Genomic DNA, 13,218 nt, shown 5'->3' on the forward strand with positions numbered 1-13,218 from the left:
CAGAAGAGATGGAAAAAGGAGAGGAATGGGGTTAGAGACTGAGTGCTAGCCCAAACAAGGAGGCCACAAGAGAAAGACGATAGAAATAGCAGAGTCGGATAAACACGAATGCCGCAGCCACTATGATGCCGGCGGAAGAAGAGAAGAGGTGGAAAGGGAGGCCCGGAGAAGTGAGGTCTGAGGGCATCCAGTGAGTGGTGCTCGGCTTTAGTCCAGTCCAGGGTTTGGCCCTCTCCAACCCAGGGGTCTCTCCAGGCCAGGACCGCAGCAACACATGGGCCCAATCCCAACTCATAACTTAGAGTGTGCTTTGCAAATGCTCTTTTCAAACGTCTAAAGAAATGACATTTACAGGGCGTTCCCCCTTGGTCAAACATGTGCTCATCCACCAGAGGACTCAGCGAGACTGATGGTTCTTCTTGTCCTGCACCCGGGCCCACTATCTACGTGTGTAGTAGTTCCACATGACTATAGACCCAGAGTAAAACCTTATGGAGTTCCTGTAGGTTCTTCTAGAACAGTGGTCCCCAAACACCGCTGCATACCAGCAGGCTTTGATCGGCTTGTTCAAATGCAATGATTTCTGGAGCTTGCCTCGAACTCACTCAGTCACAATCGTGACAGATTAAGAGAGAATCTGAATTGGACATGTTCTCCAGGTGGCTCTTCTATACCTGTACTGAGTTGGGCATCGATCCATTCCACCTTACTGGGTAGGAGCCAATTAACATAGGCAACTGCCTCCTACTTCAGCCTGGTGAGCCTCTCTTGGCTACTTCTGTACCTTCCTTGGCTTTATTTTAGCATGTTGATGTGGTTCGTGGTTCTTTCTCAGCAATTTATAAGCAAACACCACTCCCACATTCTCACTGTATGCTTCTTTATACAGAATGTCCACCCACAGAAATTCTGTGGTATATTTTTGGCTGGTCAGATTTTTGTACGAGGCTATTCGAAGCTTTAATTAGAAAACACGCAACATCTTTGGGTGAACTGGAAAGCGCTAGATCAATGTCAAGGATTATTACTGCTATTATACTGTCTTTTATGTACAACCTGACACCCCCACCTCGTCTGCCTTTGGTTGGGGTTTATAGCCTGGCAACAGTCTCTCTGATTGGTTCCTGTGCTTCTGTGAGGTCTCTGAGATGCCCATCATGCTTCAAGGTTCCCATTGTCAAGTTCTAGCGAGCCCACGGGCTTCGGGCTTCGTAGGTGCTCAGAACAAATACATTGGGAGAGGGGCAGGGCTGTCAACCAACAGACCAGCAGTTCAACCCCCGCAGCTTCTCTGTGGGAGAAAGAGGCCGTTGTCTGTTTCTGTGCTATTCCCAGCATCTGGAGTGGTTCTGCCCTGTCCTCTAGGGCTGCCAAGCGCCTGGGTCAGCTTGACAGCAGGGCGTCTTTCACTCTCTCCTTAGCATTAAAGTAAAACGCCACTGTTCATTTAGCGTGATCTTCAAATCTGCATTTGAGCCCTGTTTAGAACAAGCTAGCATATAAAACAACATGACAGTTCCACTCTTCTTCTTCTTTTTTTTAATTAAAAGAAAAAAAATTTAGAAAGAAAGAAAAACCTGTAAATAGATCAAGGTCTGATTTTTGATCTCTAGGCGTGTCCTTCAGGCAAGTCCCATGGGGTGCCATGCTCTGGCCCCAGAGTCTGTCCTTTGTACTCCCTCAGGGGCTCCCTGCTCTGCTCCCACGGTTGTTCTGCTGCACGCTTTTAGTGGTTTGCCTCAGTGTCACAGAGTTCTATTCTTCTTGTAAATGTTTCATTTTATTCCAAATATTCTAGGTCTGGAAATTTCTTTCCCAACATAAGACTATAGAAATATACAACCATGCAGACTTTGTATGGATTGTGATAAGAGCTGTACAAGCCCCCCCAAAATAATAATAAAGAAATATACATGTATGCAAAATGATGTAGAATTTAGTACAAGTCCTTTGTGTGTGTGTGTGTGTGTGTGTGTGTGTGTGTGTGTGTAGGTGCTGGGGAACGAACCCAGGGCCTCATATGTGCAAAAGCATGTGCTCTACTACTGAGCTACATCCCCAAGTCATTTTTATAATGTAATAGCGTGAATCTCTTTTTTGGGGGAAATAAAAGTGTAACTGCTATGTATTCTCAGTATTCATACGAAGAGGGTTTCTGTGTTTCTGGGAGGCTGGAAGCTATGTCTGTGGTATTTCAAATACTAGCAGGTCATCCATGGTGGACAGGCTTCAGGGAAGTTTCTAGAGCAGTGGTTCTTAACCTTCCTAATGCCGCGACCCTTTAATACAGTTCTTCATGTTGTGGTGATTTCCCCAACCATAAAATTATTCTTTCAAAAATTATTTTCATAAAATTATTTTCATTGCTACTTCATAACTATAATTTTGCTATTGTTATGAATCAGGTGACCCCTGTAAAGGATCATTCGGCCCATGAAGGGGTCATGGATCACAGGTTGAGAACTGCTATTCTAGACTAACATAGAAAAGGAAGAAGTGATCAAGTCGGTCAGGGGTAAACTGTAGAACACACCATCAAGTGCTCATATGCAAGTTCAAGTTGAAATTGAATAAAACAAAGCATAAAAGTCAAAATATGACCATGAGTGCATTCTTTGTGAGTTTTGAGGCCACCCCAAGAGCAGATCTGTTACACTGGACATGAATGACTGGAGATCAGAGGGATTGTGAGGTAAAAAACAAGAACATTATCTAGGAAGAAGGCAAAAAGTCACTAAAATGACAGGAAACAAAGAACAGACCAAAATGGATATCAGAAGAGACTCTGAAATTTGCTCTTGAACAAAGTAGAGAAACTACAGTGCGGGGAAGAAATGCTAAATAAAGATCAGAAGAGTTCAAGGGGTGGGGCTCAAGAAGACACGGTAAAGTATTCTAATGAAATGAAATGTGCAGGCCCTGGAGTCAGAAAACCAAATGAGAAGCACATATTTAGCATTTCTCAAGCTGGTAGAACTGACCCAAAAAAAAGCCAGTGCTGAACTTGTAATGTTGAGGGATTTCATGGGCAAAATACTGAATGACGCAGAAAGCATCAAGAGAAGATGCAAGGACTGCACAGCCACTCGACCAAAAGGAGTGGCTGACATCCGGACCTATCAGGAACCGGCAGGATTTGAAGGAGGACGCTCGAGCTGCCCTGCAGGTGCTGGTGAAAAAGGCGGCTCTGGGAATGATGGAATACCACTCGCAGTGTTCCATCAAACGGCTGCTGACACCAGGAGTCTCTGCCAAGGAGTCTAGCTGTGGGCCGACTACCTGGCCAGGTAACTAGACGAGCTCCATACCTGTGCCCTTTCCAGAAAAGGTGATCGAACAGAAGGCAGAAATCACTGAATCATATCGTTCATATGACAATGCAAGCAGCATTGTTCTAAAGATAATCCAAACAACAGATGTCAATGGACAGGGAATTGCCAGAAGGTCAAGCCAGGATCAGAAGAGGGCAGATTATAACACTGCTGGTGTTCGATGGATCGTGGCTGAAAAAAGAGAACACCAGAAACTATACAGAGGCGACTGACTGTGTAGATCATAAAATATTGCACACATCTCAAAAAGTGGAAATGCCAGAACACATAAGTGTGCTCACCTGGAATCTGTACATAGATCAAGAGGCAGCTGTTTGAACAAAACGGGATACTGAGTGCTTTAAAATCAGGAAAAATGTGTGTTGGGGCTGTATCCTTTCACCATATTAATTTGTATGCCAAGTAAATACCCGAGAAGCTGAGTGTTTGAAAAGAACATGGCATCAGAACAGAGAAGACTCTTGACAACCTTGCTTGTGAATGAGAAGAGGCCTGACTGGATGCCCTTACCGATGAAAGACTACACAGCCTTCGGTATGGATTACACCTCAACATAAAAAAAACAAGACTTCTCACAACTGGACTGATAAGCATCACGGTGATCAATGGGGAAAACATCGTCATTGTAAAGAATTCTATTTTACTTGGCTCCACAACCAACGTCCAAAGAAACAGCAGTCACGAAATCCAAAAACATACCGTATTTGGCAAATCTGCTGCAAAAGACCCCTTCAAATGCATAGATAACACGGTGAGGCCCAAGGCACTCCTGACCCATGCCATGGCATTTCAACCACCTCCCGTGTGGGAACAGAGAGTGTATTCGGACAAACATCAAACCCTAGACATTTAGGAGACTGGGAGGCCGGGGCTCCCATGGAGAGAGACCTTCAACTTTGTGGGTTGGAGATGTGTTCCAGTCACATTCTCCTTAGTAAGAGTTATTCCCCTCAATGTCCCCCACAATAACGACAATTTTAAAGTGCTGTTTGCAAGCATATGGTTGCTTAATATACTCTTGAAGGTCAACTGATTGAAGACTATGTGCCTAAAGGTTACCTGCCATCAAAAGCAGTCAGACCATCTAACCCACTCCCTTCTTATAAGGATAATAGACTGTTGCCATGGAGAAGAACTATATCCAAGGTCAAGTCAGCTCAGAGACGACCAAGGTTAGGCTGCCATCTTGACTCTTGAATCCACCCATCTTGTTACATGTGTACCTTCCTGAGCTAGTACCTCCCCTTCCTATTGCCTGGACACCCCAAGCCTGTTCCCCACCCCATGTTATGTCTATCCCTCTAATACAATCCCTTCCTGTTACATATGTGCTTACCGTGGCGTGTATGCCTGAGATTATATAAGCTCGGGAAGGAATACATTTCCCCCTCATTCTGGTTCCGGTGTCCATCAGAAGAGGCGATCCCTTGCATGCCATGTCTCACATCCTTTAATTTACCCCTCGGGGGCAGGGAGGGCAGGGAAAAATGAGGAGCTGATATCAAGGGCTCAAGTAGAAAGAAAATGTTTTGACGATGATGGCAACAAATGTACAAATGTGCTTGACAGAATGAATGTATGTATGGATTGTGACAAGAGTTGTACGAGCCCTCAATAAAATGATTTAAAATTTTTATCCCTCAATCACACAGCTGCCTGCTTAGGAACCATCCAGATATGAGCCTGGTTCTCCCACTCCCAGACATGGGAAGGTTGGACAGTGAATACAGAAGATGAAAGAACTCTCTTTGGATTATAGTGTTGGTGAAGAATCTTAACTATAACATGGGGTGAAAGAAGAATGAACCACTCCGTCTTGGAAGAAGTACACCCAGAATGCACCTTAGAAGACTTGATGATGTGACCTGTCTCACGGTCAGGGCGGGCCGGTCCTTGGAGAATGACATCTTGCTTTCAGCGTCGATGGTCAGCCCCAAAGAGGAAGGCCCTCAACGAGATGGACTGACACAGTGGCTGCAACAGTGGGCTCAAGCACAGTACTGCTTGCAGTACGGAAGTGCAAGACCCGGCGGTGTTTCATTCTGTGGTACATGGGAGCGCTTGCACATGGTTGTACATGGACTGAATGGGACCTAACAAGGGCCTCAAATGCGTATTTACATATATGCTTACAGGTGAAGAGGGAAAAACTCGAGAGGTTACTCACTGAATTAGTACATAAATACTTTGTTTTTGCAGGGAGGGTATGTGAGAGGCACATTTTATGCATCTTCCATTCTGATTTACAAAGAGCACATTATAATTTGTGGTTAAGTTGAGTAGAATGACAAGTCTTGAGCTTTGGATGGCTCTAGGAAAGGCCCTCTCTTTGCACCGCTGTCACTTCTCCAGTGCATGGAGGCCTTGTCTCTGTGGAATGATTCGCATCGCCATCCTCTGCAGGTAAGACCTGTTGCTTTAGTCCGCATCTCCCCTCTGGCCGCTCCTTTGAACCAAGTTGAGGCGATTTAGCCCTTATCAGAAATGCCTTCCCTTTATTAGGTGGTGCAGTAGACGAATTTATTTGGTTTCTTCCTTCTCAATTCCTTCTTTTTAGGAACGACTCCTTCCAACCCTGCCCCATTGAAAGGAAGAGGCACATGACCTGGCCCAGGCCGGATCCATTAACATTGCTCATTTCCCCAGCAACAGCACCTGGTCCAAAAGGCCTGATAAGATTCAGGCCCTATCACTGGGATACGTGGATGGTGGAGCCAGTCTGCTGGCTGACTCGGAGGACGTGAGACTAGGCTCTGGTGACCATGATTCCAAGCCTGTCTGCAGCACGAAGCACGGACCCGAGCGACAAGGACACAAAGCAAGGCCCTGGGAGGCAGTCTTGTTGGCAGCAAGCTCCTGACTTCAGACTAGGTATTGGCTCTGCAGCTTTGCCTTCAATCCTGTGAATGGCTCTGGGGCTACTGTAAGCTACGTGAGCTGAGACATTCATTCCCTTTTTGCTTCAGCTAGCTTGACTTGGGTTTCTGTCACTTGTGACGAAAAAATCCTAAGGCTGCTGAAGGGAGATTTTTGTTTTTTTAAAAAAAAATATTGGGGGATTGTACAGCACTTACCACAATCCATTGTGTTAAGTACATTTGTATATATGTTGCCATCATCATTTTCAAAATGTTTTCTTTCTACCTGAGCCCTTGGTATCAGTTCCTTATTTTCCCTCTTTGTTCCCCCACCCTCCCTCCTTCCTTAACCCTTGATAATTTATAAATTATTATTTTTCCATGTCTTACACTGACTGATGTCTCCCTTCACCCACTTTTCTGTTGTCCATCTATAGGTAGATTGTTGTGATCGGTTCCCCTTTCTCCCCCCACCTTCCCCTCCTAGTATCACTACTCTCATTATTGGTCCTGAGGGTTTTATCTGTCCTGGGTTCCCTTTGTTTCCAACTCTTATCTGTACCAGTGTACATACTCTGGTCTAGCTGGATTTTTAAGGTAGAATTGGGGTCATGATAGCGGGTGGGGGGTGGGGGGTGAGGGAGGACGCACTTAAGAACTAGAGAAAAGTTGTATGTTTCATGTGCTATACTGCACCCCGACTGGCTAGACCAGTCCAATTGTCTACAGGTGGGCTTTGGCCTTTGGGTCTCCAGTCCGCACTCCCTCTCATTCACACTGATATGAGAAGGCGGTCTTGACGACCATTTTCTCCAACTTTCAGTACAATCCCACCTACGTCCCAGTACAGACATTCTTTCGTTCATTAAGTATTTAGTGAGTGCTCATTGAGTGTCAGGGACTGATACGGATGTTGGAGACAGACAAAGCCCATGCAACTTCCTACATGCATACAGCTAAACGTCACTAAAACTAACATACGTCAAAGTAAACACTCAAAGCAGTTTGGTTCGGAATGACTAGACTGGCTTGTGGCTGTGGCTGCGTTGGATCGCGGGAGCAAAGGAAGAGGTTGGAGTAGGAGACATCTGAGCAGAGACCCGAGTGGCAGGAAGGACACAACTACAAAGAGACACAAAGGAAGACAGAGAAAATGTCTCCCCCAACCCTCTGGGCTTTCTAACAGAGCACAAGACTAACTAACCCGCTGTCTTCAACGCACTTTTTGCAGGATCCTCAACACAATTCAGAGAACTAATAAAGGCAAACATCATTAGCACCATTTCACAGATGTGGAAACTAAGGTATAGAAATGTGGGGTGGCTATGGAAGTGGCCCTTAAGTTACTAATGGACTATCCTGTAAAAGATGGTCTGAAGTTAGTCACTAAATTTTATGCATCAACTGCTGGAATCAGAATTCTGGAATTTAATTTCATCATAAACATTGCATAAACTTGAAGCCAATCTTATTTGCCTACCATTTTCTCCGAAGGGAAATATTCTTACTAAAAAAATCTATGAATACATAGGCTTAGAGTCTGACTCATAACTGAATTTGGAGAAAGAGAAATGCCCTAAAGAGTCTCCTTGCCCAGTGTGACTGCCCCCAACTAACCCTAAAGCCACAGACTTGCTTCTGACTCACAGAAACCTGCGTAGGGTTTCTGAGGTGGTAAATCTTTAGGAGAGCAGATAACCTCATCTTTCTCCTATGGAGCAGCTGGTGAATTTGAACTGCTGACTTTTTGGTTAGCAGCCCAATGTTTGGCCAAGATTGCCATCAGGACTTCCTTATTATGTCCACAAACAAGTATAAGTATTTTACCATGAAGAATAAACATGAAGACTTAGCAGGTGTATCTACTCAGTGAAGAATGCAGTTTTGTAGCGGGCAAGATGGCGTCACGTTGAAACCACTCAAAACTGGAGGACACAGAACATTCCATGGAATAATGGCTTGCTCCCCAAAGTAATGATTATCAATAGCAATATAAGATGGATTAAGCTTCTGGTTGTCTTCACAACATGTCAATGTCAATGAGGATGATATCAAGGAGAAATGGGTGGGATGGCCTAAAAATAGGTAAATCAGGTGGAAGCTCTTGATGGAAAGCAAAGGTGGGCAGTTAAGGCCCTAATAACGAGACAAGAGGTGGTTACATGGTAGCACTCTTACCCTCCATACGAGAACCCACGTTCAGTTTCCACACAAACAACCTTATGCATACAGCTAGCACCCATCTCTTACTGGAGGCTTGCTTGTTACTATGAAGCTGAGCAGGTTTCAGCAGAACTTCCACATTAAGATGGACTAGGAGGAAATATCTGGAGACCTGCTTCAAAAGGTCAACCAGTGTAAACCTTGCGGATCACGAGGGTCAATTTCCACCCTGTCCTGGGGATGGATGGCACAGGGCCAGGCGGTGTTTTGTTCCATTGTGTATGAGGTTGCTATTAGGGCCGATTCAACTGCAGCTACCAACAACAACAACAACTCAACTGTAGCTACTACCACCAACTCAACTGCAGCTACCACCACCAACTCAACTGCAGCTAACAACAACTCAATTGCAGCTAAACAACAACTCAACTGCAGCTAAACAACAACTCAACTGCAGCTAAACAACAACTCAACTGCAGCTAAACAACAACTCAACTGCAGCTAAACAACAACTCAACTGCAGCTAACAACAACTCAACTACAGCTACCAACAACAACTCAACTACAGCTATCAACAACAACTCAACTGCAGCTACCAACAACAACTCAATTGCAGTCAACAACATAACTGCAGCTACCACCACCACCAACTCAACTGCAGCTACCAACAACAACAACTCAACTGCAGCTACCAACAATAACCAGCTGAGCTAAATGAGAGAAGAGAAATACAGAAAGTGCCAGGTGTGGCAGAGGTTGGCTTTGTATCCAAAATACTGATTTGGCATTTCTCACTTGAGAGTTTTTAAAAAATCATTTTAATGTATTTTATTGTATCAAGCACATTTGTACATATGTTGCCATCATTTCAAAACATTTTCTTTCTACTTGAGCCCTTGGTATCAGTTCATTTCCCCATTCCCCCCCACTCCTTCCCTCATGAACCCTTCATAATTTATAAATTATTATTATTTTTTCACGTGAGGGATTCTTGTCTGTGACTTGATTAGCAAAAAACAAAAATAAAACTCAGCTTGGGGTACATGCAGGACAATTCTAATATGAAAGGCAAAATGTCTCATTTGCCAAATGGAAAAAGAACTAAAATGGCATTGAAAGATACTTTGTACCGTACCTAGTACTTAATCTTGACGATCTAATAGTCTCAGTTATTTATAATTGTTCCTGTAACATTCCTTTTGCTTTGAAATGGATATGAAGACCTGATTCAACAGGTACAAGGGGTTACCCCCCAAAACCAGATGTGATGTGAGCGGGATAGTGCACTTGGAATTCGTTCCACCAGGTCAGACTGTTAACTGAGCTTTTTATTTAGAGGTTCTGTAAAGATTGCACAGCAGTGTGCAACATAGAAAAAAAAAAGGCCTGATTTGTGATCAATGGGAGACTGGTTTTTGCCACCATGACAATACGCCTGCTCACGCAGCCATCTCAGTGTGCCAGTTTTGGGCAAAAACAGCATGCCTCTCTTGCCCCACATACCTTACTCACTTGACCATGCTCTAAGGGACTTCTTTTTGTTTCTGTGAATGAAGAGTGACATGAAGGGACAGCAATTTGAGGACTTGGAAGAGGTGAAGAAAGAAACAAGGGAGATGCTGTCGGTCATCAAAATAGATGAGTCTGAAAAATGTTTCTAAGACTGGAATCACAGAGTTGACAAATGTATTAAGTGTAATGGAGAGTACTTTGAAGGCGATAAGGTTGTTTCATAAAAATATTAAATACATAACTTAGGAGGAAAAAAATCCATTTTTTCTGGGTCCCCCCCCCATATAACTTCATTACCAGCAGCTGCTGCCCACGCTCTGCAGTGGGCCAATCTCATTGCATCCTGATCTCATGAGGGAGGGGGCTGAATGAGATTACTTTTTATGTTGCAGGTGTTTTATAACCAATGTTTTCATGTTAGTAAAGGCAGGTAGAGTGTTCTGAGACAGTATATTGAGAGGGAGAATAATCCTTTTCCTCTGTATCTTAAACTTATTTCTAATGCGGAGTTGCTATGCATCGATGGAAGTGATTATTTTTAATGCAGTTAGAGAGCGTATCTCACTCAAGCTTCGCCATTTGTAAATAGTGTAGTAAAGCCTCTGTCCTTGGAGGAAATCTATCAAGATTACTCCTTTGGATTCCCCCAAAACAATCACCCCAACTTCCCAGCTGATTGCTCTGCCTTGAATTTAACTGGCCCTGAAGATGCCCTTGAAAGGCACTGTTTTAACTGAGCCTTGTTTAGGAAAGTTCTCTACTGAGACTAAGAAAAAGCTGCTTGCTGACAACATCTGCAGTCACCCACCGATCCCAGGGATGGGATGAAGCACGTTGTGTTTGGGATAAGCCTGTGCCTGTGTGAACTGGAACTCTCCGCAGCACGACTTTTTGACTTACCTTCATACAGGGTGCAGCACTGCCAAGATCATTATCTCAGACAGATCATGGGGATTGCTACCTAGGCATGCTGTCTCTTAGTAGGGCTGTGAAGTAGGCCCATAGGTCTTTGACCCACTAGCACCTGTTTTCTACCCCGCTCAACAGTGGTATTGGCACATAATTGACATATCAGACAGTTCAGTCGTTCAATCCTTCAGTCATATCAAGGGGCACTGGACAGGTGGCAAAGGAAGTACTCATGGGTCCCCTCCAAAGGACAGCCAGAGGTTAGGCCGCCTACCCACATGTGTTACACTAGCCTCACCTGTGAAAGGTCAGGGCTTCAATTTTGGTTACTGTACCTTTCATTGGCCTGCCACCAACTGAGCGGTAACAGAACTAGACAGGGATCTCTGAGAAGCAAGGGATGGCAAAAGAAGAGATAGATAGATAGATAGAGAGAGAGAGAGAGAGAGAGAGAGAGAGAGAGAGAGAGAGAGAGAGAAGGTACATGAGGACATGCTCTGCTGTATACCAGGAGAGAGGAGCTTGGGAGACGTGTCACACTGTGATTATTGCAGCCTGTGGAGAAGTGTGTGGGGCAGAGGATGCCTACCATAACATTAGATTTTATCTGTGACACCCTGAGAAAATGTAACCAAATGGGTTTTGGCTTGGAATTCTTTCCGACAGCTTCGCGGCCATTAAAAATACATGAAATGTCAGTGAGGATTTGCCATAGCTTATTGTTTTGCCAAGAGGGAAATTTGTTAAATCAAGACTTACATTCTAAAATTCTCCGCTGAGAATCGTTTCAGGAGCGTGTGCTCCTTTAGTGCTGTGTAAACCTCGCTACGCTTTGGAGACGCATCACCGAAACACACCCCAAACTCGTACTGTTCTTTCCCTTTCATATATATTTCCCATTTCATATCTTGACGAGAGAGCTTTACACGCAAGAGTCAACGTGGCTCTCTTTTCACTATAAATCACAAAACTATTGCCACACTGTCAGGAAGAAGCGACGGTCTGAGAGTGATTGCTCTTTATTTTTTGACCAATTGGTGTTGAAACGTGGATCTTCTCCTAATTTGAACTTACAGAGAGAAGTGGGAAGGCGGGAAGGAGATTGGCTTTCCGGACACTTATCCCCTCATGCTTGGCACGCTGTTTTGTTTTACTCCGTTCTCAGAACAATTCTGGAGGGAGTGTCTACGGACGCAGTTGGCAGGCAAGGTTCAGAGCGGTGAGACAATTGTGCCAAGACCACAAAGCGAACAAGTTAGGGCAGAAATGGAATTTTATTTTAGACGGTGCTCTCCCTGTAGTCTATGGTGAGTAGAAATAGGAAAAATGGCAAAAAAGGCAAAAAACAACAACAAAAAAACCCCAAAACAAACCTGGATTTTGCAGGGTGAAGAAGGGAGCTATTAACATTGGTGTTTTTATTTTCATGTCTTAATAAATGCTGGTCAGATTTCTGACCCCACTCTTTGTCTATCAGTGTGGTGGATGTGGTGGCTTGTTTGATGCTCCAAGGCTGGAAGGTGTGCCACCCATGTATCAAGCATGAACAGGGTCCCCCATGATGGACCGGTTCGAGAGAGCTTCCAGACTAAAGCCGACTATAAAGGAAAGCCTGGCAATCTACTTCTAAAAATTAACCAATGACACCCCTATGGATCACAGTAGAATATTGTCCAATAGGGTTGGGAGGCACTCAAAATATGTGGGGCCTTTTGAAAGTTCATGGAAGATGCCATTATATTTTAATCCAATGTTTCCCAGAAACTCTGGACGCGCCCTCAAGGACAGTGGTTACAGCGATGGATTCAAATATGTCAATGGTTGTAAAGATGGCACAGGACTGAGCCACGAAACTAGCTGACGTTTCAAAAGGTGGGAGAGAGAATAGGGTGGGAGAACAGAGGACTCGAGATTCTTCACTTTCTGATAACTGCTGAAGGGGGGTGATGGGTGAGAGAAAGGATTGCTTCCACAAAGAATCTTCTGTTGTTTACAGAAAACATGTACTCTTTATAAAATATATATAAGAAGGGAGAACTCAAGGTTAATGGGAAGGTGGCCTCAAGGAATTGGTCAGAGGAAGGAAACAGAAATTGAGTTACCATGTAATATTTCCTGAGTGTATAAAAACAATATAAGCCAGAAGCTCCCTGACAAAGTTTGTTTTTCAACAAAGTAAAATAAAATTTATTGTATTAAATAAAAATCTATAGGTTCAAAAAAGATTAAAAAAAAGGTAACATGAACACTTCATTCCCAATGAACATGCCCCGGGCAGTGACCACACGTGGCATGTAGCTTAACCTCTACTTCCCAGAGTGGCTATCATCTCACCACCTGGACTGTCTCCTGGACAGTGGACTGCTTAGAGATTCTAGTGACCCCCGGTCCCATTTCTGCCACTGGATTGAAGATTTCTAGTGAGGGACTGTCAGAAATACCAT

At 44.2% G+C, this 13,218-nt stretch overlaps 1 protein-coding gene across 1 annotated transcript in view; it reads right to left on the reverse strand.

The window, feature by feature from the left end:
• Positions 1–13,218, reverse strand: part of RBKS (ribokinase) — a 121,989-nt gene that overhangs the window by 41,710 nt on the left and 67,061 nt on the right. The gene's annotated exons all lie outside the window — the stretch shown is intronic.

Source organism: Tenrec ecaudatus, chromosome 17 (genome assembly GCF_050624435.1).
Source record: "Tenrec ecaudatus isolate mTenEca1 chromosome 17, mTenEca1.hap1, whole genome shotgun sequence".
Lineage (NCBI taxonomy): Eukaryota > Metazoa > Chordata > Mammalia > Afrosoricida > Tenrecidae > Tenrec > Tenrec ecaudatus.